The sequence below is a fragment of the Oryctolagus cuniculus genome, chromosome 9 (assembly GCF_051225735.1).
Source record: "Oryctolagus cuniculus isolate XC-2025 breed Fujian yellow rabbit chromosome 9, ASM5122573v1, whole genome shotgun sequence".
NCBI lineage: Eukaryota > Metazoa > Chordata > Mammalia > Lagomorpha > Leporidae > Oryctolagus > Oryctolagus cuniculus.
In genome coordinates, this window is record NC_142875.1 from 43,515,262 (window position 1) to 43,542,586 (window position 27,325).

Sequence of the window (27,325 nt, forward strand, 5' to 3'; positions counted from 1 at the left end):
AGTCATATCAAATTGTGGTCACTTGATATTGGAAAACGCAGCCATTTATTAAATAGTGTAAATTAATATTTTCACTAATTATTATTATTCAAATTAATGCAAAACCATTGACATTTTTCATGTACCCTGTAAACTGTCATAATTTTTAAAAGTATTTCTTTTAATATGTGACAGTGTGGAGAAGCTTACAATCTGTCAGTTGGAGTAAAAATTCGTTGTAAAGATTTCATATTCAGTCATGTTTATACTCAAGTTTGAAGAAGACATCTTGATTAAAACTGATATATTTTCTAAGGAGTACAGTACTGACATTTAATGTATATGGTTGTTATAGTACTTTTATTAACTTATTCATATTTTCCATTTTCTTTCAATCTTTTCTGTAAATATTCTCCATCCTTCATAGTTTATTTTTCTGTACTTTTCACTTAATCTATCTCATGATCCTATTCAACTACTATGTGCTAATTTCCCTCATGAAACTGAAAATATGGTACAGATAGGCATACAAATTTCTTATTTTGCAATCTGAAATGCTAAAATAAAAATTATGGGTTTTCATGTTTGAAATATAATTGAAAAGAGATAATTAAAGTGGAAAAATCATTAAGTAACATGTTTGACAATGTTAATCATGAAAGAATTTAAAATCAATGAAATGAAATATCCAAAATAGCTTGCCTCAACCACTCCTTTGTGAATTAAAATAGTATAACTATGACATTATTTGCTTACCTTTTTATTAATATTTTTGTTTCAGGTGATTCCTTTTTATCATTATCCAAGAATCTTCTAATATTAATGGCTTTCAATGTATTTGTGTACGTCATTCCAAATGAAGATCAAATTAATATACATTATTTATCAACTAATTATACTCTGTCAGCAATTGTATTGCTTTATTGTAGCTTAACATTATGAAAAATTAGTGAAAATGGAAAATATACAATCTTATGTCTGACTTCATTATATCCCTTATATTTCCAACATTTTATTTGCTAAAGAATATTCTTAAGCATTTAACAAATTAAGGAAATGGATGCACTACCAGAAAAGCATAGTATATTAGTAATTACTTTAAGTTTCACTGAAAAATCACACTTGTGAAATAAAAATAATTCAAAATGTTTGGATTTTGAAGTTTATATTTTCAGAATATTGAGATAATATAATAATTATTTTAGAATAGAATATAGACTCTCTTTGTTCCGGCTCTTTTAGGCAATTTTTAACTTCTTTTTGTGGAGATAGTATTATTTGTTTAAAGTTTCCTAGTAGTATCCACAGTAACAGCTAACAAGAAAAGCATCACTTTTGTAACTGCTCATTTAGATAAAGTTTATCCCATCTAGAACTCTATAACTAACACTTGGGCGCCACCATGCCACAGCACTGGCCCTTTATAACACAGATATCATATTAACCATTAGAAAACCATGCTTAATTAAACAGGGAGTTCACTAAATATCACTTCTAGTGAAAAGCATTTTCATGGAAAATTTTCAAATTTGTAAAAGATTCAATATATTATGAAAGTGTATACTAGGACAATTAGTAAATAAAAATAAGATTATAGCTCTTATATTTATTAAACTAGCAGAATGTATTGATCATAGAGTGATTTTGGATATTATTAATTAAAACAAACATTTAGCTTATACGTTAGTATCCTAAATAACCAATCAATTTGGAAATTTCTCTTTTCTACTGCATTGAATAGATGTAAAGTGAAGGCCATTTGGGCTGTTGACTTTCTCTTCTAAAAGAAGGCCCTCATGTATCAAGGTGGTGGCCAACAATGTTAGTGGTTTTGGTCACTGAACTGTCTTGGTAATAGTCTCAGTTCTAAGCAGCTAAGGTTTTATTCATAAGAAAATCTGTTCGGAGAAATGACCTTGCTGCATATTTACAATTTTCATAACAAATTTCAGAGGACTAGTTTTGTTTTTATCCCAAGAAATTGGCCTAGCCAAATGAGATGAATGAAGTCTTAACTGAATCATTTTGGCATTGAATAAATCAGTATATAAGTAGCTGTTAAGTTATTTTAGCTGTAAAATGCCTCTAAGGTTTTATATAATAAGGGCAAGCTGTTATATAGTCACAACAATCTATTACATTTGAAGATGCCCCTAGGGCTTTCTAGAAACAAAATCATTGAAAAAAATGACATTATCAGAGTTTTCTAGTATGCACTGATCTAATGACATATCAGCTGAGTTTATGCTTGTGCATATGTGTGTGTCTATGTAAAGAATTTAGTTAATTCATTAAGTAATTGCAGATGGTAGATTAACAACAGATTTGTAAGATATTCAGAAAGAAATGTCTTTTGGAAAAGTATTTGATTAGAATTTATTAAGATTTCTTAAGCTAAAAAGAAAAACAGGAACAAACATTGAGAAAAAAAATCTACAGAGTTTATACAGATTTCTGGATTTTTCTGGGGCTTCTCTTTCTCTCATATATATATATATATATATGTACATTTATATGTATATTACACAAATAATGTAATAGTAATATAACCAAAATATTCTATAGTCATTTAGAGTGCTGAATTCTGTTTGATGAAGTGCACTAAAGAAAATGACAAATCATTCTTGTTATTCTTCTTTTCAGAACTCATAGATTGGCTTACAAGGGAATCCACGTGTACATGTGCTTGGTTCTTCTAAATAAAGTAGAGTTATGCCTAACATTCTTTAGAATTCTTAACTTTTCAACAACTTTTAAATACTTCTTACCCTTGAGTTATTCTCTCAGTTCACCATTTTTCTAGACAATTCTCCTTTGATATCAGCCTTCTGTGCTTCAAAAATCGCATAATCCACTTCTCACAAGTGTTTCTAACAAGAAGGGGTGTGGGGAAGAGTTAGATTTTAATACCTCTTCCCAATCTTATGCTAGAAACTTAAATACTTTGCTTTGTCACAAATGTAGGTGAATGTATACTTGATCATCTGAATCTAAAGATATATTATGGTGAATTTGTGATTAGTAATGGATAATTATTCATTAATGAGAAACACACCAACTGTAGTTACTGTGATACAGCCATGTTTTACCTCAATGCAATTGTAAGGGTAAGTGCAGCAAGTATAGGTAGGAAAGTGTAATGCATGAAGTCAATAACAGTTCAGGTTACTTAAAATAGAGGTCTATAAATTTACTGCCACGTTTATTTGATTGTTCTTGTATATCAGATATTTGATTCTAAGAAGTATCAGCAAAATTGTGTCCAGTCTGGTTTTAGGCGGTTTCAAAGAGTTACTTTTTGAAATGTTATTTAACTCAGCATGAATAACAAATGGTATGTTTTATGAAAATAAATGGATGTGTAAATGATATTGAGAACTATAGACATATACTCAGCATACCTACTTGTAATGATAAAAATTATAACTTAATACGTTAGTTATTCTTCCAAAGAAAACAATCAGAAAAATTAATCTTAAGTTAATGTTAGGTTAATGGTGAATATATTAAACATATTTCAAAGTTTTATGTGACAAAAGAGTAGCTTCCTGACTAAATATATGAGTGACAATTTTGGAAAAATATCCATTTCAAGTTATAGTGCTTTCCAGGCTGCATATATGCAGATGTGAGGTGTAGATTGTAACGTGTCATAGTACATAGTATGTTCTCCAAACCTTTCTAATCTTAGGGAAAAAGCATTGAGTATTTCTCTCTGAAATATGAGGTAAGGTGTAGATTTTTATTACCATATTGAGGAAATTCTTTCTAGCTCTATTTTAGTTAGAGTACTTTGTTTCTATGCATTTGTTTTATTTTAAATGAATGCTACTTCTGGCCACTATTCTTTTTTTTTTTTTCATCTTTTGAAATTGTTATTTTTCTCCAATATGTCAATAGAAAAATAGATTTTAATTAAAATCACTTAAAATGTAACATTTGTTTATTTTTCTTTATACTTATAACTCTGGGAATTTACTGACTACATGAATATATTCACTGATTTTCTCTTGAAAATGGGGCTTTTTGTCAGATTCTTTAACTGTTTTTATGTCCCAAACTCCTTTGAGTTTCTTTCAGAAAGTTCAATTTTTTAAATTTCATTTATTTTTATTTTTTATTTATTTGACAGATAGAGTTAGACAGCGAAGAGAGAGACAGAGAGAAAGGTCTTCATTCCATTGGTTCACTCCCCAAATGGCCACTGCGGCAGGAACTACAACAATCCGAAGCCAGGAACCAGGTGCTTCTTCCTGATCTTCCATGTGAGTGCAGGCGCCCAAGCACTTAGCCCATCCTTCACTGCCTTCCCGGGCCACAGCAGAGAGCTGGACTGGAAGAGGAGCATCCAGGACTGGAACCGGGTGCCCATATGGGATGCTGGTGACACAGGCAGAGGATCAACCAAGTGAGTCATGGCACTGGCCCCCAGAAAGTTCAATTTTTAGATTTTTTATACTGTCCCACAGGTCACAATATTTCTCATAATTTTCTTCCTTATTTTTTTCACTGTTATTTCTTTGGCAAACTTTCCACTGACCAGTCTTTATCTTCGGTAAGAATCTCTTTCACTATTTCCAATCTAGTCTTTTTTAATTTATTTTTTCAACTTTTATTTAATAAATATAAATTTCCAAAGTACAACTTTTGAATTACAGTGGATTTTCTCCCCACAACCATCTTCCCACCCACAACCATCCCATCTTTCACTCTCTCTCCCATCCCATTCCTCATCACAATTCACTTTCAATTATATTTATATACAGAAGATCAACTTAGTATACACTATGCAAAGATTTCAACAGACTGCACCCACAAAGACACACAAAGTATAGAGTACTGTTTGAGTAGTAGTTTTACCATTAATTTGCGTAGTACTACACATTAAGGACAGAGGTCCTACATGGGGAACAGGTGCACAGTGACTCCCGTTGTTGATTTAACAACTGACCCTCTTGTTTATGACGCTAGTAATCACCCGAGGCTCTTGTCATGAGCTGTCAAGGCTATGGAAGCCTCTTGAGTTCACCAACTCTGATCTTATTTAGACAAGGCCATTTTCAAAGTGGAAGTTCTCTCCTCCCTTCAGAGAAAGGCACCTCCTTCTTTGATGGCCTGTTCTTTCCACTGGGATCTCACCCATAGAGATCTTTCATTTAGGTTATTTTTCTTTGCCCAATGTTTTGGCTTTCCATGCCTGCAAAACTCTCATGGGCTTTCCAACCAGATCTGAATGCCTCAAGGGCTGATTCTGAGGCCAGAGCGCTGTTCAGGGCATTTGCCATTCTATGAGTTTGCTGTGTATCCTGCTTCCCATGTAGGATCATTTTCCCCTTTTTAATTCTACCAATTCTTATTTGCAGACACTGGTCTTATTTATGTAATCCCTTTGACACTTAATCCTATCTTTTTGATCAGTTATGAAATTAAACTGATCACTTTACCAAGTAAGATGGGAGTGGTACATGCCACCTTGATGGGATTGAATTGGAATCCTCTGGCATGTTTCTGGCTCTACCAATACGGGTAAGTCTGAATGAGCATGTGCTGAACTGTACATCTCCTCCCTCTCTTATTGCCACTCTTATATTTGACAGGGATCACTTTTCAGTTAAATTTAAATGACTAAGAATAATTGTGTGTTAATTAAAGAGTTCGACCAATGGTATTAAGTAGAACAAAAAATACTAAAAGGAATAAAATAGTCCAATCTAGTCTTAAGCACATCCAGTGACTTCTTTTCTCAATAGTTGAACACTTGAGTTCAACTTTGGTATACATATTGTGTTTCTTTCCTACTGAGATTCCCTTTCTTTTCACTGCTGAAGATTTCATTTTATTTTTAGCTTTAAACATATTTAGAATAGCTTTCCAAAAATCTGCCTGCTAACTCCAGCATTGTCACATCTGTTTACCTTATGTTGACTGCTTTATTTTTCAATTAATCAATGTTTTTAATGTCACTATTCTTTTCAAAGCTATTTTACAAGTTCTTTAGTTTATTTGAAAAGCAGAGTAATGGAGAGAATGAGAGCAAGAGCCAAAGCCAGAGGGAGAGAGAGAAAATTTTTTGTTTGTTTTGCAACTTGGTTTATTCATTTATTTTTATTTTTTTTCCAAATAAATCTTTTATTTAATGAGTACAAATTTCATAAGTACATCTTTAGGAATATAATTATTCTTCCCATTATACCTGCCCTCCCAACCACAGTCACACCCCTCCCTCTCCCTCTCCCATTCCCAGTCCCATTCTCCATTAATGTACAACCACAATTATGGAGGTTTACAACAAAAGTAAATGAGTAAAATTACTACCCAGACAATACCAAAGTGTGATGGATGTATTGAATGACTTGAATTCCAATACATGGAAAAGGAACTGTAGAATATTATAACTTAAGAAAGCTTCCATAATAAAACAACCTTAGGCCTTTATCTATTTTTATCAATTAATTTTTTAAGGAATACAAATTCGTATGTATAATTTAAGAATATAGTTATTCTTCCCATGATACTCGCCCTCCCACACACTCCTCCTTCCCCTCTCTCTCCCCTTCTGAGTACCATTCTCCACTAAGCTTAATTTTCAATTAAATTTGTACACAAAAGACTATATACTAAAAAGATTTCTGCAATTTGTACACACGTGAACATACACACACAAAAACTGAGAACAAGTATCACAGTTAACTCTCTTAATACAACTCATTGAGGACATAGGTCCTGTATGGAGAGTTAGTACCCAGTGACTCCTGTTGTTAATTTAACCATTAACACTCTTATGTATAACCTCATTGGCCACCAGGGGCTCTTGACATGAGCTGCCTAGGTGAAGGAAGCCTTTTTACTCCACAAACTCTGTCAATATTTAGATAGGGCCATAAGCAAAGTGAAGTTCTCTCCTCCTTTCAGAGAAAAATATATACTTCTTTGATGGCCACTTCTTTCCTCTAGGGTCTTACTCACAAAGATCCTCAATATAGAATTTTTTTTGCCACAGTATCTTGGCTTTCCATGCCTGAATTGCTCTCATGGGCTTTTCAGTCAGACCAGAATGACTTAAGGGCTGATTCTGAGGTCAGAGTACTACTTAAAGTGATTGTCATTCTATGAATCTGTTGTGTGGACTGCTTCCCTTGTTGGAACAGTCTCTCCTTTTTAATTCTATCCATTATTATTACCAGGCACTTGGTCCTATTTCTATGATCTCTTTAACATTTAATTCTATCTATATATTCACTTTACCACTTAATATGATCACTTTAACACTTAAGATGGCATTTTTACCACCCAGCTTAATGGAATTTGTGGTCCCATGGCAAGTTTTTAAACTGTATTTAGAAGTAAGTCTGTAAGAATGTCTGCAGAACTACACAGTTTTACAGTGACAAACTTCCTCCTCTCTTATTCCCACTCTTTCTTTTTCTGAGATCTATTTTCAATTGACTTTATACACATGATTAACTCTATGTTAAGTAAAGAGTTCAACAAATAATATGAAGAAAAAAAATCACAAAAACTGTTCCTCAACAGTCAAGTAAGGGCTTTTCAAATTATTGTTTCTCAAAGTATCAATTCCACTTCTACAGGTTTCTTTTTAGGTGCTCCATTAGTTAATGCAGATCAGGGAGAATATTCAGTATTTGTCCCTTTCCAAACATCTATAACCAAATTATATTTTACCAAGGAACTAAAACCAATCCTTGGGGCAAGGACAGTCTCTTCAACAAATGGTGTTCGAAAAACTGGATCTCCATATGCAGAAGTATGAACCGAAACCCCTACCTTCCACCTTCCACAAAAATCCACTCAAAATGGATCAAGAACTAAATACATAACCTGACACCATCAAATTATTAGAGAACATTGGGGAAACTCTGCAAGACATTGGCACAGGAAATGAGCTCGTGGGAAAGACACCTGAAGCACAGATAATCAAAGCCAAAATTAACACACGGGATTACATCTAATTGAGAAGCTTCTGTGCTGCAAAAGAAACACTGAGGAATGTGAAGAGGCAACCGACAGAATGGGAGAAATTATTTGCAAATTATGCAACTGATAAAAGATTAATAACCAGAATATACAAAGAGATCAAGAAACTCCCCAACAACAAAACAAACAACCCAGTTAAGAAATGGGCCAAGGACTGAAACAGACATTTTTCAAAAGAGGAAATCCAAATGGCTAACCATCAGGATCACTAGTCATCACGAAATGCAAATAAAAACCACAATGACGTTTCACCTCACCCCAGTTAGAATGGCTTTCATACTGAAATCAACAAACAACAAATGCTGGTGAGGATGTGAGGAAAAGGTACCCTAATCCATTGTTGGTGGGGCTGTAAAATGGTAAATCCACTATGAAAGACTGTATGAAGATATCTCAGAATTCTGAATATAGATCTACCATTTGATCCAGCCATTCCACTCCTGGTTTCTTACCCACGGAAAATAAATCAGTTAACAAAAGAGTTATCTGCACCCCCTTGTTTATTGCAGCTCAATTCCCAAACCTAAGACATAAAGTCAACCTAAATGCCATCAACCGAAGACTGGATAAAGAAATTATTGGATATGTACTCTATGGAATACTTCACAGTGGTAAAAAAAAAATGAAATCTGGTCATTTGCAACAGAATGGATGAATCTGGAAAACATCATACTTAGAGATAGAGATCTTAAATCCCCAAATGGCCAGAATAGTCAGGGCTGGCCTAGGTCAAAGCCAAGAGTCAGGTGTCAGGAACTCCATCCTGGCATTCCACTGGAGTGTCTGGTATCAGAATACTTGCAACATCTCCCACTGCCATTTAAGTTTATTATCAGGAAGGTAGTTCAGAAGCATATTAGCTGGTACTCCAATGGGCACTCTGTTATGGTATGCTGGCATTGCAAGTGGTAGCTTAACCCTTGCAGCACAACACTGGTTCCTTTCACATTACTTTTCATGAAAACTTAACATGAAAACTTTGGAAGGACTTAAACTTTCTCTCCTGTGGCTCTAGTTACCATGGTTCTAGGATGTTATTTATTCCAGTTGTCTCAGAAGGATTTTTGGAGGTTAGTCTGAGATACTAATGAGGTCAATCTGTGCCAAGATTCACCTATATTACCTTGTGTAAATGCAGCCTTGTATTCTGTCTTTGCTTGCTGTTGATCTGCACCCTCTACTTTCTTTAATATCCCAGAATTCTGACTGCTGCCTCCATAGTTCAAGCCCTCTGTGTTCCATGAACAGGTTCCTGTCAGCACCAGGGCAGGGACAAAGTCTAGTTGAATATGAACATTCAATATTCAAAACAGTTTTCTATACCCCAGACTTACTTTTACATTTGTTTACCAGAAGAAGGTCTTTCTAGTATTATGTGTTCTGTTTCATATATCTTAGACTCAGTTTTACTGAAGAAAGTTTTATGTAATATTATCCACTCTGTCATGGACTGCCACAACATTTTCCTGTCATATTTGTTAACAGTTGGCTTCTAAAAACTTTTGAGTTGTTTTGTTAAGTGATGTACACATTTGCTTGATCTACATTGATGAGCTTTGGGCATTGGATATTTATCCCTTAAACACTCACACGTTTTCCTAAGATAATGTTACCTACCCCTCAGAAGCCTGGTCCTCACTGAAGTGGTGAAGTCAGAACTGACCACTGCAAACAAGGCTCCTGAGGGTAGGTGCAGGAAAAGTTCGAGATTCAATAATCTTCACTCTGGTTGTTTTCCTTACAGCTGCTGACAGTAAATCTGTACCTATCTATACTGGAAAAAGCATAACTATTTAAATTACTAATGGCTTCTTTTCTTTGCTATCAGATTGCCAAAGCATCTACCTCTGGTGGAGTAGATGCATTACCATGTAGTACCAACATTAGCAAGAGATCCATTCCATTTCCTCCAGTGGATTCATGAGGCCAGGTATGAGCAATGAAATTTTGCTGATGTAGTTAAGCATTAAGTTATTTAGACAAGTTAAATAAGAGTTTGAAGATCGAAGTTAAAGTTGAAAGAAAATATAAACTTGGAATCAACTTTTTTAATGTAAAGTGGTGAAACATAAAAACATAAAGTAAATGAGTTCAGATGCAAAATATATGTATGGGATAAGCTATGTGACAGTCAAGAAGTGAATGAAGAGAAAAATCAGGGGAAGGCGACTAAGAAAGAGAAAGGGAGTCAGGAGAGAAGATGAGACACTACAGTAACCAAAAGAAGAAAGGATTTCAAAGGGAGTGATCAACTCAAATGAAAACTGAATTGGTGAAATTGAATACACACAGTAGAGACCATTGGCAAACTTAAAAGATTTAGATAGTGGTATAGAATGTGAATCTTGCTTCAAAATAAAATTAGAGGGAGAAAGAAACAGTTATCATTATGTATGTGGAGACAAATTACCCAAAAATCGACGGAGAGCAATTGAGGAAGAAACAAGTTAAGAATCTCACTGCTCATTATTATTTTGATTTATTAAAAGATTGTTGGAATTTCAGGAACTATATCAAGACTGATGAGAACTGGTAGAGAGAAAATGATGTTTAGTGAGAGTGGACCAGAAGAAATGTAATGCAAAACACAAGTAGATTGATCTTACACACAGGCAAAGACAAGTACTGTAGAGTATTGGGAATGGGTACATTTATATTTTATTCCTATTTCAGATAGACTGGTAGATTATGTGGGAGGAGGATGAATTTACCTTTATGAAGTGTTTCATCTCAGCAACATCAAAGGCTTTTGTCATAAGCTATGTTTGAAGAGAAAGTAAGGGTTTCAGATTCAGAGAAGATGGAGAAGGCAGGGAGTACTTATGGCCATAAAATTTTGACCCTAAAAACTATAAGTAGTATAGTTGACTGACTCTGTCTGGTCCACTTTAACGTCTTTTAATGTTTTGGTTGCATGTATGGCCACTGTCCTCTTGCTGCTACTAATGTCATCTGCTGACCCATGTAGGTCTAGTCCTGAAAGATGAGATCTTTCCCTAATTGGGCTGTTTGGCTTAAGATTTCTCATCAGAACTGCGTTGAATCTGTTATTGTTCCTATCCCCAAATCTTGTATCCTACTGGGCCACCCTCTATCCTTTTAGGAGTTAGACTTGCATTAGGTTCTGTAATGCCCCTCAAGTTTGCAGAAATTTATTTTCCTGAGTGCTGTCCTTAATAAATCTGGTCAAGTTATGTCTTGGTGTCTGTTTTATGCAGAAACTGAATTAACAACATAGTTATCAAAAGAGTGGTTTACTGCATTTAACAATAAAATGTAATAGAATTACCAGGAAGTCCTCATACCGTGAATATCAACTCAGTGTGTAATAGACACAAAAATTAAATATTTCCCATGACATGCTATGCACAAACATGAGGATATGAAAGAGGCAAATATTTAGGTGTAATAATGCCTAGATCTCAGTAAAGGAGTGTCACAGAAAGATTAAGAAATTGGAGATTTGAGAGAGTATTCAGAAGATTAAATGAAAATATAACGCATATTGAAGCTGATTACCGAGAAACAAGAGGAGATTGGTGGTGATGGATGGTGAAGTACAGCATTCCCTCATTCCCCATGAGTTAAGTTCTACCCTCAGTTATCATCGGAAATCAGATAGTACCAAGCCGTATAATGTAGTGTGTTTTTCTTGGCTCAGCGCTTGTCAGATACTTTTGAAGTTTGAGGTCTGTCAATAAATTTTCTTTTTCCTTCCTCATAATTCCATGGATAAATTTATTCTTACCATAGATTTTGTAACCTCAGATTTTTTTCTTTCCTTTTTAAATCAAGAATTTTTGCTTTTTTCTTCTATGGGAGTACTTTATGTGTTATGTCTAGCATATCCCTGTTGTCAATATCAAGACTCTGGGACCTGAGACCATTATTTAGTAAAGTTTGGATAACCAGGACAAAAGCAGTGTGATATGGTGACAGTTGATCTGCTGACAGATGACCATTAAGTGAATAATGCAGAGGTGGCATGGATAACCATAGCATGGATAATTGGAACAAAGGGACAATTCATGTCATGAACAGGATGGAGTGGGATGACATGAGATTTCATCACACTTCTCAGAACAGTGCACATTTAAAATGTAGAAACTGCTTATTATGGAGCTTTTTACTCAATAGTTTCAGACTATTATTAACTAAGATTAACTGAAACTTCTTAAAACCAAGCCACAGATAAGAGAGCACTATTGTAATGGTTCAATAGATTGGAAGTCTGATTCAGTGAAAATACTTCTGGAAAACTAATACAAAAGGATCTAGGAAGTAAGGAGTGGCTCATGAGAGAAGAAATTATAGATTACTAGTAATGAGTACTTTACGCATGCCCATAAGAGTGAGTGACTAAGGTAAGGCATAACACAATAATTCCACTCTCTCTGGTGGAATCATTCTAAATCAGTTGTATTACTTGAACTGGGTGAAGTTCCTGGATAGATAAAGCATAGCAGATTGTGAAAATAAGGAATCACAAAAGAAATAGATATCTGAGAAAAGTATAGCAATCTGATTTTTATGTAAATGGCAATAAAGAAATAGGTGTGGTTTTTTTGAGAGAAGAAAATAGGAAATGGTATACACAATGGTGTGCAGAGATGAAATAATGAATATATGTCAAAGGATACTATGAATATGAAACATAATGTGAAAGTATTGGTATGGAAATCCTGCAAGAGGCATTGTTTGCAAAAATCAAGACTGTGGAAAAGATCACATCATAACTGTGTTGCTGTAAACCTGTTTACTAGCTGACTCTCAACCTACAAAACATTGCCATTAATATTTTTTATAGAATTATTTAAAATTACTTATAAATATTCAACTATTTGCCAAGTACTATGATTTCCATCATATATTCTTAATGCTGTTTTCAAAATTAAATATTATAAAAGAAAGAATAGAAATTCCTAAGTCTGAAGTACATCAATGATATTTGAGAAATAAATTCACTGTGCTGTGGTTGCCAAATAGTCTGAGTCTAGTGAGACAGTACACACTCATATTTAACAAGTTCTAGACACACATTCACTCTTTCTAGATCAATATAAGGGACAACAGAAGCCCCAAGATATATCAAATTTGGTTGGGATACATGGAATTTGTACAGGTCTATGCACCTGTGATTATTGAAACATTATCCATAATAGCCAAAAGTGGAAGCAACCTAATGGGAAAAAAAAGGTAACAAAAATGTTGTATTTGCATACTTAAGAATTATTATTCTTCCTTTAAAAAAGGATACCATGTTTCATGATACAGTTTGGTTGATTCCCAAGGATATTTATGCTAAATTAAATAAGCCAATCACAAAGACACAGATACTGCATTAATCCACTTATATGAATTATCTAAAGTAGTCAATGCTTAGAAACACAAAGTAGAATGATGGTTCCAGATCCTGAGAAGGGGAAAAGGAGATTGTTGTTCTGAGTATAGAGTTCAGTTCTGCCGTATGAAAATTTTCAAGAGCTTTGTTGCACAATAAAGACATGTGGATAACATTACTGTATTGTACATTTAAAATGGTTTATACAGTAAATTTTGTTATGTGTTTTGCTTTAACTATAATGCAAAAAGTATTTTCTTTCACTATCTTTAATAGTCTTATTTGTTACCTTGTGTGAAACGAAATTAGCCCCTGTTGGAAAAATAAATCCAGAAAAAATAACCTGACTAAAAGGAAAGTATATGTAATTTTGGAATAATCAAATAACAGCTCCTTAACGGAAGGCTCACATTAGGCACTCTCAGTCTGGTTTTTTTGTTTGTTTGTTTGTTTTCTTTTTCTTAATTTTATTTAAAGTACACAAATTTCATGTATTTCAGATTTAGGAGCATAGTGATACTTCCTACCCTACTCTCACTCCCACCCACAATCCCACTCTTCCTCCTCCTAATCCCTCTCTTAACTTTTTTTTTTTAAGTTTTATTTATTTGAAAGAGAGAAATAAACAGAAAGAGAGAGATCGATCTTCCATCCACTAGTTCACTCCCAAAACGGCCACAACAGCCAAGGCTCTTCAAGAGCCAAGAGCTTCATCTGTGACTTCAGCTTGGGTCGTCTTCTGCTGCTTTCCCAGGTGTGTTATCAGAGAACTGGTTTGGGAGTGGAACAGCTGGGACTCAAAAGGGAGCCCATATGGGATGCTGGAGTTGTAGGTGGTGGCTTAATCCACTATGCCACTATGCTGCCCCCCATCTTAATTTTTACATTGATCTACTTTTAGTTTACCTTACTTTATACTCATAAGATTAACCCTACACCAATTAAAGAATTCAACAAATAGTGAGAAGAAAAAAGAGAAAACACCTTTCAGGGCTGTGTATAATCATCAAAGCTCAGAATGCCAATTTCACTCCTATTCATTGCATTTTTGGTGCCCTAATGGTTACCACAGATCAAGGAAAACATGGTTTTTGTCTTTTGGTACTGACTTATTTCACTAAGTATAATGTTTTCCACTTGCATCAGTTTCATTACAAAATATAAGATTTCATCCTTTTTTTATGGCTGAGTAGTATTCATAGTATGTATATGCCATAAAGCACTTTAGATAAAATTACTGATTAACCCCAAATCTTTTATTTATGAAGTTATTAATGTTGGTATTCCAGCATAATAATCTTTAAACTGAGATTTTTGATTAATTTAAAAACTACATTATACTGGTTTAATGATTTACAGAATTCTCAGCAGCCAAAACAGGAAGTGTGTATCACTGTATGTGTGTGTGAAAGAAAATTTTTACCAATAAAAACGTGCATTCCATTTTAGCCTATCAAAAGCCATTCATCAGGGCCAGTGCTGTGGCATAGCGGGTAAAGCCGCCGCCTGCTTCCCTAGCATCCCATATGAGTGCTGATTCATGTCCTGGCTGCTCCACTTCTGATCCAGCTCACTGCTATTGCCTTGGAAAACAGCAGAAGATGGTCCAAGTCATTGGGCCCTTCCACCCATATGGGCGAACGGAAGAAGCTCCCGGCTCCTGGATTTGGTTCTGTGTAGCTCTAACTATTGCGGTCAATTGGGGAGTGAATCAGCAGATGGAGGACTTCTCTCTCTCTCTCTCCCTCTTTCTGCCTCTCTGTAACTCCATATTTTGAATAAATAAATAAATCTTAAAAAAATTTAAGAAGTCATTCATCATTATGGGCTTAAAATCATATATATAAAATACAAGAAATCTGTTGTTTTTATATAAATGTATCCCCCTCCCAAAAGACTTTCTGCTTTCTAATTCTTAATGTGAATCATTTTTAAAATTTTAACATGAGTGCCATGTTTTATGAAGTATATATCAAAATAAAATAAATTGTTGAGGATTTTTTCATTGGTTTGCATTTTGGAAAGTACCGTTGGTGCATATACACACAGATAACATCTGAAATCTCATATTTGCTTCTTCTTCCAATATTTCATAATTGTTTTGCTGAATTAGGCCAAAGAAATTAAATCTCACATAAATAGTTGGGAAAGGTAAAAATATTTTAATAGTATTTTTGGACAGTTATTGATATTCTTTACCACACAATAAAAGTTGACAAGTGATAGTTTATTATAATTTATTGGATTGTAGAATCTGAGATCATGTCAATGAATTTTCATAATCAATTTCATTTTACTACATTGCTCTATCTTGTCCATTGGAAGGATTATTACTTGAGCATAATTTTGACACATCAAACATTGATTGTGGAATATTGCTTATTATATTATATGGAGTTTCCAAACATTGACATATTTCACTTTACAACACAATTTTTAGATTAACACATAAAACTGTCAAATAAATCGTTAAAAAGTTAATACATTGTCAAAAACTTAATGACATATATATGAAACATTTAATGACACAATACATATTAAAATATAAACACAAAAAATAGAAGACAGAAATAGGTTAATATAACAACATGGCAAGCTCAAAAACATTCCTATATGTAGTATTTTAGAATCAATAACAAGAATAAATGTGTTTAAATGCTACCCACAGTTCCCAAAGGAAATATAATTTTCTCATAGGCCTATGATACAATCTTCATCTATAATTAAACATCACAATTAATAATAAAGAAAGGCAAAGCAAGAACTGATTTTATTACGGAAATAAAAAGTAGTAAAATATTACAAATTACCACAAAATAATTTTTTAAAATTTTAAATTCAATTTATATGCAGTGTTATTTTCAATAAGAGAAAAAGCTAAATTTAAAAAGGAAAGTAAATTTATATAAAGAGTAATATTTTAGCTAAATATAAGAATACCTAAAAATATATTTTATTGGTTTTGTATATACTTTTTATTTTCTTCATCTTTATTCTATTGTGCTTTCAGATTTTTCTTCTATAATCAATTGTTAATTTAGACTTGGAAGCCAAATAAAATAATTTTACTGAAGGTTAATTTCAAATTTAAAACTACTTAATCTGGATGACTTTATTTATATTAAAAGTCAAATAATGTGCTTAAAAATAGAATAACATGTATTAATATAGATATATGTAGAAGAAATATAGCAGAATGCATTATTATATTTCATGTGCAATGATGTACTTCTCCATACCATTCATTTTTCAGTAGCATGACAGCAGTTAAAATTTTGATTAATCAGTAGTAATCTTTCCATAAAATATGAACAGATGTGAACAAATGATCAGAACTATTAGTGAATCACTGAGGCTTTGTCAAAGAAGAAGCCTGTTCAAGAAATATTTTCTGTGATTTCATCATAAATTGCATTTTAAATTGCAGCAGTCTAATAAGTTCAGAGAACTCCAATGCTTTTTTCATTGTTAGTATTTTACATTTACTAAAATATTATTTTTTTCTGTTCCTAATCTTTTGTTCCTGAAGTTTCAAGTGACCTTTTGGTACCATATGTTTTCATTCTGTACACTTTTTTTGAATGCATTGTTTTAAGTCTGTAGATTTTTCTTAGCCATTCTTTTTTTAAAATGCATTATGCCTACAATAAATTTCTCATTCTATTGTGAACATCACTACTTTGCATTAATTCCTGACACAGGATTGTTGATATAGGTTTCTGAATTGTTAATTATTTTATCACAGAAATTAAAAAATGTGCTTTTTTTAATCCTTCATAACCATTATTAACAATTTAACAAACATTTAAATTTTGTTCCATTATGTAGTGTATAACTGTTTTCTTACTTCGAAGTATTTATAACATAGTGGTGCATAAAGCTATATATTGCCATCATATATATAATATGTGCAGTAATAGATACATATCATATATGTATTCATACATATATATGTTGTATAAAAATACACATAAATATGTTTTGTTAGTGTATATATATATTCATATGCACACAGATATATACACGCATATACTATATGTACACATGAAGGGACTCAAAAAGTTCCTGAAAAATGAAATTGAAAGCTAAGCTTATATAGGTGCAAAATTCATTTGAAACCAATGCATGGCATTTTCATGAACTTTTTGAAAAGTCTTCATACATCTATACACACATCTGTCTAAAGCCATCATCTATGATCAATCAACTTATCTGTGCATTTGGGTCTACCCTTGGTGAAAATCATAATAGAAAAGGGAGGAAAACTGGAGCAAACCCTTCCCCCATCAATCTTCAGTTTTGGGCTTTGAAGCACAATTTGTCCCTTTGGAAGCAATTTCAGCATCCTAAGCTGCTTGTTTTTTTCTGTTTCATCCAGTGTTCACAGATTATTTCACCAAAAGAAGGATGAATTGTAATACAATATAATTGAAAATCTTGCTTTTTATTATTGTTCCACATCAAAAATAGTCTATTTTCAACACCCATTCACTTGCTTTAACACGATCTACATCATTTGTCCTCTCATACTTTGACTTCTATTAGTTCTCTCTTAAAGATGATTAGTGACATATTTTTTGAAGAATTTAGACATGCTTAAAAATTTTCTAAAATCTCAGCCACATCAACCCTCATTTCCCACTTGTCCCCACATCTTTCTCCTTGTGATTCTTAACATTTCCTGCCCTGGCCCCTCTAGCAAATTGCAACCCATCACTCATGACTAGATCTATGGCTCTAAAGTGAGAAAAATAGATGGAATTTTCTGTGTCATCTCTTGGAATGTATGATTAAAAGCCTGTCACATACTGAAGAAGGAAACAATGAATCATTATGTTATCTCTATTCCATGTTAAATAGCCATTTTAACCTTAGTGCTCCTCTTTATTCTACAGCTTTAGACATTTTAACACTTTGCTCAATACACAATATTTAGTCAGTGCTTTCCATCGGAGTGGCAATGACCACTGATTACAGTATATTACCTCCACTAAACAATGGTTTTCTTCTTTTGTCCTGAAATATATTTTTATTTGAAGATTTTTGGTGTTTTTCTATTTGGAGATTTTTAGAAACGTTATTTGGAAAGAGATTTATTTTTCCCTCTTCATAATGCTATTTTGGTCTTTTAAAATTTTTTATTTTTAATGATGCATAAAATTGCACATATTGTACATCAACCGTCAGGACAAGAGCTGATCAAGTCACTGTTTCTCATAGTGTCCATTTCACTTCAACAAGTTTCCCCTTTGGTGCTCAGTTAGTTGATGTACAATGTAATACTTTATCCATTTTAACATTTTTTTTGTTCTAGTACCATTGGTTGAACTCTGTAATTAACACACAATTATTCTTAGGTGTTTAAATTTTAACTGGAAAGTGATCCCTGTTAGGAATTTGGAAAACATTATGCTGAGTGAAATAAGCCAATTCCAAAGGGACAAATACCACATCTTTTCCCTGATAGGTGACAACTAACTGAGCACCAAAAAGGAAACCTGTTAAAGTGAAATGAACACTATCAGAAACGGTGACATGATCAGCCCTTGCCCTGACTGTTGATGAACAACTTAATATGTTATCCCTCTTAGTATTTTTGTTTGTTCTACTTAATACTTTTGGTTGAATACTGTAATCAATACATAATTATTCTTAAGTGTTGAAACTTAACTGAAAAGTGATCACTGTTAAATATAAGAGTGGGAATAAGAGAGGGAAGAGATGTGCAATTTGGGACATGCTCAAGCTGACTTACCTCAAACAGTAGAGTTAGAAACATACCAGGGGATTCGAATTCAATCCCATTGAGGTGGCATGTACCAATGCCATCTCACTAGTCCCAGTGATCAATTTCTGTTCACAATTGATCATAATGATAGGACTAAGAACCAAAGGGATCACATAAACAAGAATAGTGTCTGCAAATACTAGCTGATAGAATAAAAAAGGGAGAGAATGATCCAACATGGGAAGCGAGATACACAGCAGACCCATAGAATGGCAGATGTCCTAAGTAGCACTCTGGCCTCAGAATTAGCGCTTAAGGGATGCAGATCTGGCTGAAAAGCCCATAAGAGTATTGCAGGCATGGAAAGCCAAGACACTCTGGGGGAAAAAAAAAAAACCTAAATGAAAGATCTCCACGACTGAGATCCCAGTAGAAAGAACGGGTCATCAAAGAAGGAGGTACCTTTCTCTGAAGGGAGGAGAGAACTTCCACTTTGACTATGACCTTGTCTAAATATGATCAGAGTCGTGAACTCAAAAGGCTTCCAGAGCTTTGGCAGCTCATGACTGGAGCCTAGGGAGATTACAGATGACATAAACAAGAGTGTCAAATTGTTAAGTCAACACCAGGAGTCACTGTGCACTTACTCCTCATGTAGGATCTTTGTCCTTAGTGTGCTGTACATTGAGATTTACTGCTATAACTAGTACTCAAACAGTATTTTTCACTTTATGTTTCTGTGTGGGAGCAAACTGTTGAAATCCATACTTAATGTATACTAAACGGATCTTCTGTATATAAAGAGAATTGAAAATGAATCTTGATGTGAATGGAAGGGGAGAGGGAGTGGGAAAGGGGAGGGTTGCGGGTGGGTGGGACGTTATGGGGGGGAAGCCATTGTAATCCATAAGCTGTACTTTGGAAATGCATATTCATTAAATAAAAGTTAAAAATAATTGCAGATATTTATAATATAACAGATGATGTTTTGAATGCAAATGTTTAATGCCCATTAAGGGTAAAATATTTATCTCCTTAAACATTAAACATTTATTTCTTTATGGTGAAGACATTCAAAGTAAGTTCTTCCAGCTCCTTTGAAATTTAAGTTGTATTACCTCAAACTACTGTAAAATAAGACATGAGAACTTGTTTTCCTATCCATAACATAGGACCAGTTAATCATCTACTTCTCGTCTCTCTCTGCCCTCTGTCAATTTCTGTAAGATCAACTTTTTTGTAAAAAAAAAAAAAAACAAACACAAGGATGGATTTTGATATATGAGTGAGGTCAACCAGAATTTACCTCTCTTTTCTTGGATTATTTGGCTTAACAGAATGGTCTACTTGTTGAACTTCTTGCTTATAATTTGTAAATTCATATTCCTAAAGCCTCTTTCCTCCAAATTATTATTTTGATTTTAAAGTGAATTTTGCATTTAATGTTATCATTTCTCAATTTTCCTAAACATATATGAACTTGTTTTCCAATAGAATGTTTTCTGCTTTATTGATCACTATGAGTTTAATCCTTTTTGTATCTTCCAATCTTTTTTGACAATTATGTCATTTACAAATGTAATAAGTGTCAGAAACATTTATACTGTGAAGCTTAAGACACTTATTTCTGAGGATCTATCAGTCTACTAATCATAAACTTATTGGTAGGGTCTTGTTAATTTAAGGATGAATCTTCCTCCCATACATATTGTAGTCTGTGGTAGAAATGAAAAAGAAAGATATAAATAGAATTTTACTTTCAACTTCATTGCCATCTATTTAAAGATATGTTGTAACGGCCTCTCTTTATTCTGACATACAGTTTGGTAAAACTGTCTGTTTTGAGATTAAGGAACTTTTTCCATGGCCCAGATGCATAAACTACTTGACAGATGTTGCATCCCTGCTTTAGCTTCCCAATCATTCTCTTAGATGGATTTACTGCTTTTCTATGCAAGAAGTGCTGGGTTTCAGTAAAGATGCCAATAATTTTATATGCAGTGACCTTGGCATGAAGTAACTTTTCCAAAATTGTTAAACAGCAGCTGTGTGAGACTTGTTATTTATCTTTATACACAATATGTTTACTATTTTTTTTCTTTCTTACTTTTTTTCCCCAATAGATACAACTTCAACAGTTTGGTTACCTTGAAGTGTTACATAAAGGAAAAACTGTAAGTTCTCATGATAATGAAGGATATTTAACTGATTAGAATTCTAACTGCAAGCAATTGCTGTAGAGAAATGCTAAGCTTTCACTGTATAATGGGCAGAATAATCATACAAGTCCCATTATGCTGTGCTCCTTACATCCTTGTATATGACCTTAGAGAATAGACATCAGGTCATAAGAAATGCTTTTTTATTTAAGGTTCTAACAGCTTTTGGATAAGAAAATCACAAATATTAATGTATGCTTTTGCAAAATATTCATTTAATATTTGGAAATAACCTTCTTAAGACAAAGTACATCTTGATATTGTTGTAAATATGCAGAAATGAAGAGTAAGACAGAAACTGTTGATTTTTTCTCAGAATACATACATTATGTTAAGCTTTATATGATCAATTTTAAGTGTTATCTCCATTAAATATACTCATTAAATATGAGTCAATGTGACATTTAAAAATAAATTTATACTACAAATATAATGGGAATGTAAAAATAAATTCCCTAAATTTTGACAAGGGCAAATTGATCATTTTCTTTTTAAAGACTATTTGATGTTGCTACAGGTTTCTGACTTTTGCAAATAGTCATTTTTCACAATTTTCAGGTTTTTTGTAATATAATTATAGGTATTCAGGTTTTGTAAATTTGAGAAAGCTTTTTAAAAAGTTTATAAAAACTCTTGCACAAAATGTGCCAAAATAGCATGGTTTTTCAGGAAATTTTGAGAACACATCACTCTCCAGAGGAAGGACAATGAGTTAGCACATACAGTCTAATCGTGTGAACTGGATATTAAAGAAGATAAATTACTGTTTCCTGGAAGAAGAGAATTATTTGTGTACAGAATGTTCTTAGCTGGATGAACACGGATAGTTTTTTATTCTATATGGTGTATGGGAATCCCAGCATGTGATATTGGTATAGTATCTTTCCCTGTTACTTACTTCTTTTGGTTCTACTTCCATTTGGTTATTCTCTCTCTCTCTGCTATCTGGTTTCATGTTCTATGGGTTTCATCATTAGTTTGATTTTGATGTAAAGTACAACTATGTAGGGGATATATGGGTTTATTATATCAGGCACACTTTGCTCTCTACCTGCACAATTTCCAAGCTTTGTGTTTTATAGATAACGCAGTAGACAACTTTATTTAATACCAATTATAGACAGTACCAACAGCCCAATTCTTTAAATCAGGATTTCGTCATAAAGGACTTATCAGAAGTTTATTTTGTACCCCTTACTAAATTTGTCAACATATTATAATGACATTTTTCAAATGTGCAGAAAAAAAGCCACATTCTATCCCTTAGTTTTAAGCATTAACATTTTATTTTATTTGTTTTATCATGTATCTAAATCTGTATCCATCTTTTGAGTTTTAATTTTGATACATTTGAAAGGTGCAGGCATTATTACAATTCACTCATGAAAATTTTAACATGCTTGAGTTGAATATTTTAAAATGGTTCCTTGGGTAAATGTACATAGAATGAAATTTAGAAATGCTAGTGTAGTAGTCATCATGTTTTGAGAAATGAATGAACTTGCAAACCAAACATCAATCAAGATGTAACTCATTGCCATCAATTGTTCTTATTCTATATCTTTAGATTTTAAGAAACAACCACTATTCTTAACATTGTTTTTTTTTTAACTTTTATTTAATGAATATGCATTTCCAAAGTACAGCTTATGGATTACAATGGCTTCCCCCCCATAACGTCCCTCCCACCCGCAACCCACCCCTTTCCCACTCCCTCTCCCCTTCCATTCACATCAAGATTCATTTTCAATTCTCTTTATATACAGAAGATCCGTTTAGCATACATTAAGTAAAGATTTACACAGTTTGCTCCCACACAGAAACATAAAGTGAAAAATACTGTTTGAGTACTAGTTATAGCAGTAAATCTCAATGTACAGCACACTAAGGACAAAGATCCTACATGAGGAGTAAGTGCACAGTGACTCCTGGTGTTGACTTAACAAATTGGCACTCTTGTTTATGGCATCAGTAATCACCCTAGGCTCCAGTCATGAGCTGCCAAAGCTCTGGAAGCCTTTTGAGTTCACGACTCTGATCATATTTAGACAAGGTCATAGTCAAAGTGGAAGTTCTCTCCTCCCTTCAGAGAAAGGTACCTCCTTCTTTGATGACCTGTTTTTTCCACTGGGTTCTCACTTGCAGAGATCTTTCATTTAGGTTTTTTTTTTTTTTTTTTTTTTTTTTTTTTTTTTGCCACAGTGTCTTGGCTTTTTTTTTTTTTTTTTTTTTATCTTTTATTTAATGAATATAAATTTCCAAAGTACGACTCATGGGTTACAGTGGCTTCCCCTCCCATACCGTCCCTCCCACCAACAACCCTCCCCTTTCCCACTCCCTCTCCCCTTCCATTCACATCAAGATTCATTTTCGATTATCTTAATATACAGAAGATCAGCTTAGTATACCTTAAGTAAGGATTTCAACAGTTTGCTCCCACACAGAAACATAAAGTGAAAAATAATAGATGATTTTTTTAAATGATGATGAAATCAGATCAGACCTATTGTCATGTTTAATCCCAGTGAGAGTCAAGTTGGGAATTGAAAATTTCTTTCTTTTTTTTTTTTTTTTTTTTACAGAAGATCAGTTTAGTGTACATTAAGTAAAGATTTCAGTCGTTTGCACCCCCATAGAAACACAAAGTGAAATATACTGTTTGAGTACTCGTTATAGCATTAAGCCTCAGTGTACAGCACGTTAAGGACCGAGATCCTACATGAGGAGTAAGTGCACAGTGACTCCTGTTGTTGACTTTACCAATTGACACTCCTGTTTATGGCATCAGTAATCTCCCTATGCACCAGTTATGAGTTTCCAAGGCTATGGAAGCCCCTTGAGTTCTCCGACTCTTATCTTGTTTAGACACGGTCATAGTCAAAGTGGAGGTTCTCTCCTCCCTTCAGAGAAAGGCACCTCCCTCTTTGAAGACCTGTTCTTTCCACTGGGATCTCACTCACAGAGATCTTTTTGCCAGAGTGTCTTGGCTTTCCATGCCTGAAATACTCTCATGGGCTTTTCAGCCAGATCCGAGTGCCTTTAGGGCTGATTCTGAGGCCAGAGTGCTATTTAGGACATCCGCCATTCTATGAGTCTGCTGAGTGTCTCACTTCCCATGTTGGATCACTCTCCCCTTTATTTATTCTATCGGTTGGTGTTAGCAGATACTAGACTTGTTTATGTGCTCCCTTTGACTCTTAGTCCTTTCATTATGATCAATTGTGAACTGAAATTGATCACTTGGAGTAGTGAGATGGCATTGGCACATGCCACCTTGATGGGATTGAATTGGAATCCCCTGGTATGTTTCCAACTCTACCAATTGGGGCAAGGCAGCCCGAGCATGTCCCAAATTATACATCTCTTCCCTCTCTTATTCCCACTCTTATGTTTAACAGGGATCACATTTCAGTTAATTTTCAACACTTAAGAATAACTGTGTGATAATTACAGAATTAAACCAGTCATATTAAGTAGAACAGACAAAAAAAAATACTATGAGGGATAATGTATTAAGTTGTCCATTAGCAGTCAGAGCTATGCTGATCAAGTCACCATTTCTCATAGTGTCCATTTCACTTCAGGAGGTTTCCTTTTTGGTGTTGAGTCAGTTGTCACCATGCTTGAAATACTCTCATGGGCTTTTCAGCTAGGTCATGTTAGGATAAAATTATTTTTAAGAAATTCTATGTTGTTAATACACAGTTTATGTTATTGTCAAATATTTTGTTTTCGGGTAGAGTAACACATCATTTCTTTTTTTTTTTCTCATGAGATACTTTATTATTACAAGCATGGAAAAGGAAGACAAGGGTATGCTGGCAGACTATTAGGCATGATTTAAGATCCCAAGTCATAATTGTCAAAACTCAAAGCATCCAGTTTCAAAGCTGGCATCTTCTTGGAAAGATGAGCTGCTATTTCCATTACCTTTTTTTTTGTTTGTTATATAGTTTTTTTTTATTTAATAAATGGGAATTTACAAAGTGCAACTTTTGTATTGTTGTGGCTTTCCCCCCACCAAACCTCCCTCCCTCCCGTGGCCTCCCCTCTCCCACTCTCTCTCCCATCCCGCCCTTCATCGAGTTTCATTTTCAATTACCTTCATATACTGAAGATCAGCTTAATATATACTAAGCAAGGATTTCAACAGGCTGCACTCACACAACCGTACAAGGTATAGGGTATTGTTCGACTAGTAGTGTTGTTTTTAAGTTTCATAGTAGAACACATTAAGGACAGAAATCCTACGTGGGGAGCATGTACCGAGTGACTCCCGTTGTTGATTAACAATTGGCACTCTTATTTATGACGTCAGCTATCACCCGAGACTCTTGCTATGAGCTGTCTAGGCTATGGAAGACCCTTGAGTTCACCAACTCTAAACTTGTTTAGTCAAGGCCGTATCACAGTGGAGGTTCCTTCCTCCCTTCAGAGAAAGGCGCCTTCCTCGTTGATGGCCTGTTCCTTCTGCTGGGGACTTGTTCACCAGGATCTTTCCTTTAGACTTTTTTTTTTTTTTTTTTTTTTTTTTTTTTTTTTTTTTGCCACCATGTCATGGCTTTCCATGCCTGTGAGACTCTCATGGACCTTTCAGCCAGATCCAAATGTCCCAAGGGCTGATTCTGAGGCAGGAGTTCTGCCATTCTATGAGTCTGCTGTGTGTCCTGTCTCCCCCGCAGGATCATTCTCTCCCTTTTAATTCTATTCTTCATTATTTGCTTTCACTGGCCTTATTTGTGAAATCTCATCGGCACATACCCTATCTTTTTGATCGGTTGTGTTTTTATACTTATCACTTTACCAAGTGCGCTGGTATTGGTACCTGCCTCCTTGGTAAGATTGAGTTGAAATCCCCTGGCACATTTCTAGTTCCACCATTGGAGGTAAGTCCGAGTGAGCATGTGCCAACCTATATTTCTCCTCCCTCTCTTATTCCCACTCCTTTGTTTAACAGAGGTCACTTTTCTGTTAATTTTTAAACGCCTAAGAATGATTGCGCATTGATTAGAGTTCAACCAGTGGTCTTATGTAGAACAAACAGAGCAACAACAACAAAAATACTAAAAGGAATAAAATAGTAAGTTGTTCCTCAACAGTCTAGAAAAGGGCTGCTCATGTCATTGTCTCTCATAGTGTCCATTTCACTTCAATGGGTATCATTTTAGATGCTCGTTTAGTTGCCATCGATCTGGGAGAACATATGATATTTGTCCCTTTTGGACTGACTTATTTCACTCAGCATGATGTTTTCCAGCTTCCACCATTTTGTTGTAAATGCCCGGATTTCATTGTTTTTTTTTTTACTGCTGTATAGTGTTCCGCAGAGTACATATCCCATAGTTTCTTTATCCAGTCATCCGTTGATGGACATTTAGGTTGATTCCATGTCTTAGCTATTGTGAATTGAGCTGCAACAAATATTGAGGGGCAAATGGCTCTTTTTTTCTCCCCTTTAATTCCATTTGGGTAAATTCCAAGGAGTGGGATGGCTGGGTCCTATGATCGTGCTATATTCAGGTTTCTGAGGACTCTCCAAACTGTCTTCCATAGTGGCTTTACCAGTTTGCATTCCCACCAACAGTGGATTAGTGTCCGTTTTTCCCCACATCCTCGCCAGCATCTGTTGTTGGTTGATTTCTGTATGTAAGCCAATTTAACCGGAGTGAGGTGAAACCTCATTGTGGTTTTGATCTGCATTTCCCTGATGGCTAGGGATCCTGAGCATTTTTTCATGTGTCTGTTTGCCATTTGGATTTCCTCTTGAAAAATGTCTGTTAAGGCCCTTGGCCCATTTTTTTATTGGGTTGTTTTTTTCGATTTTGTGGTGTTTTTTGATCACTTTACAGATTCTAGTTGTTAATCCTTTATCTGTTGTGTAGTTTGCGAATAACATCTCCCATTCTGTTGGTTGCCTCTTCACTTTCCTGACTGTTTCCTTTGCTGTAAGGAAACTCTTCAATTTGAGGTAATCCCATTTGTTTATTTTATTTTTGATAACACATCATTTCTTACTTCCATTTACATGCATTTTATATATGACAATTCTGTTGATGCTTAAAA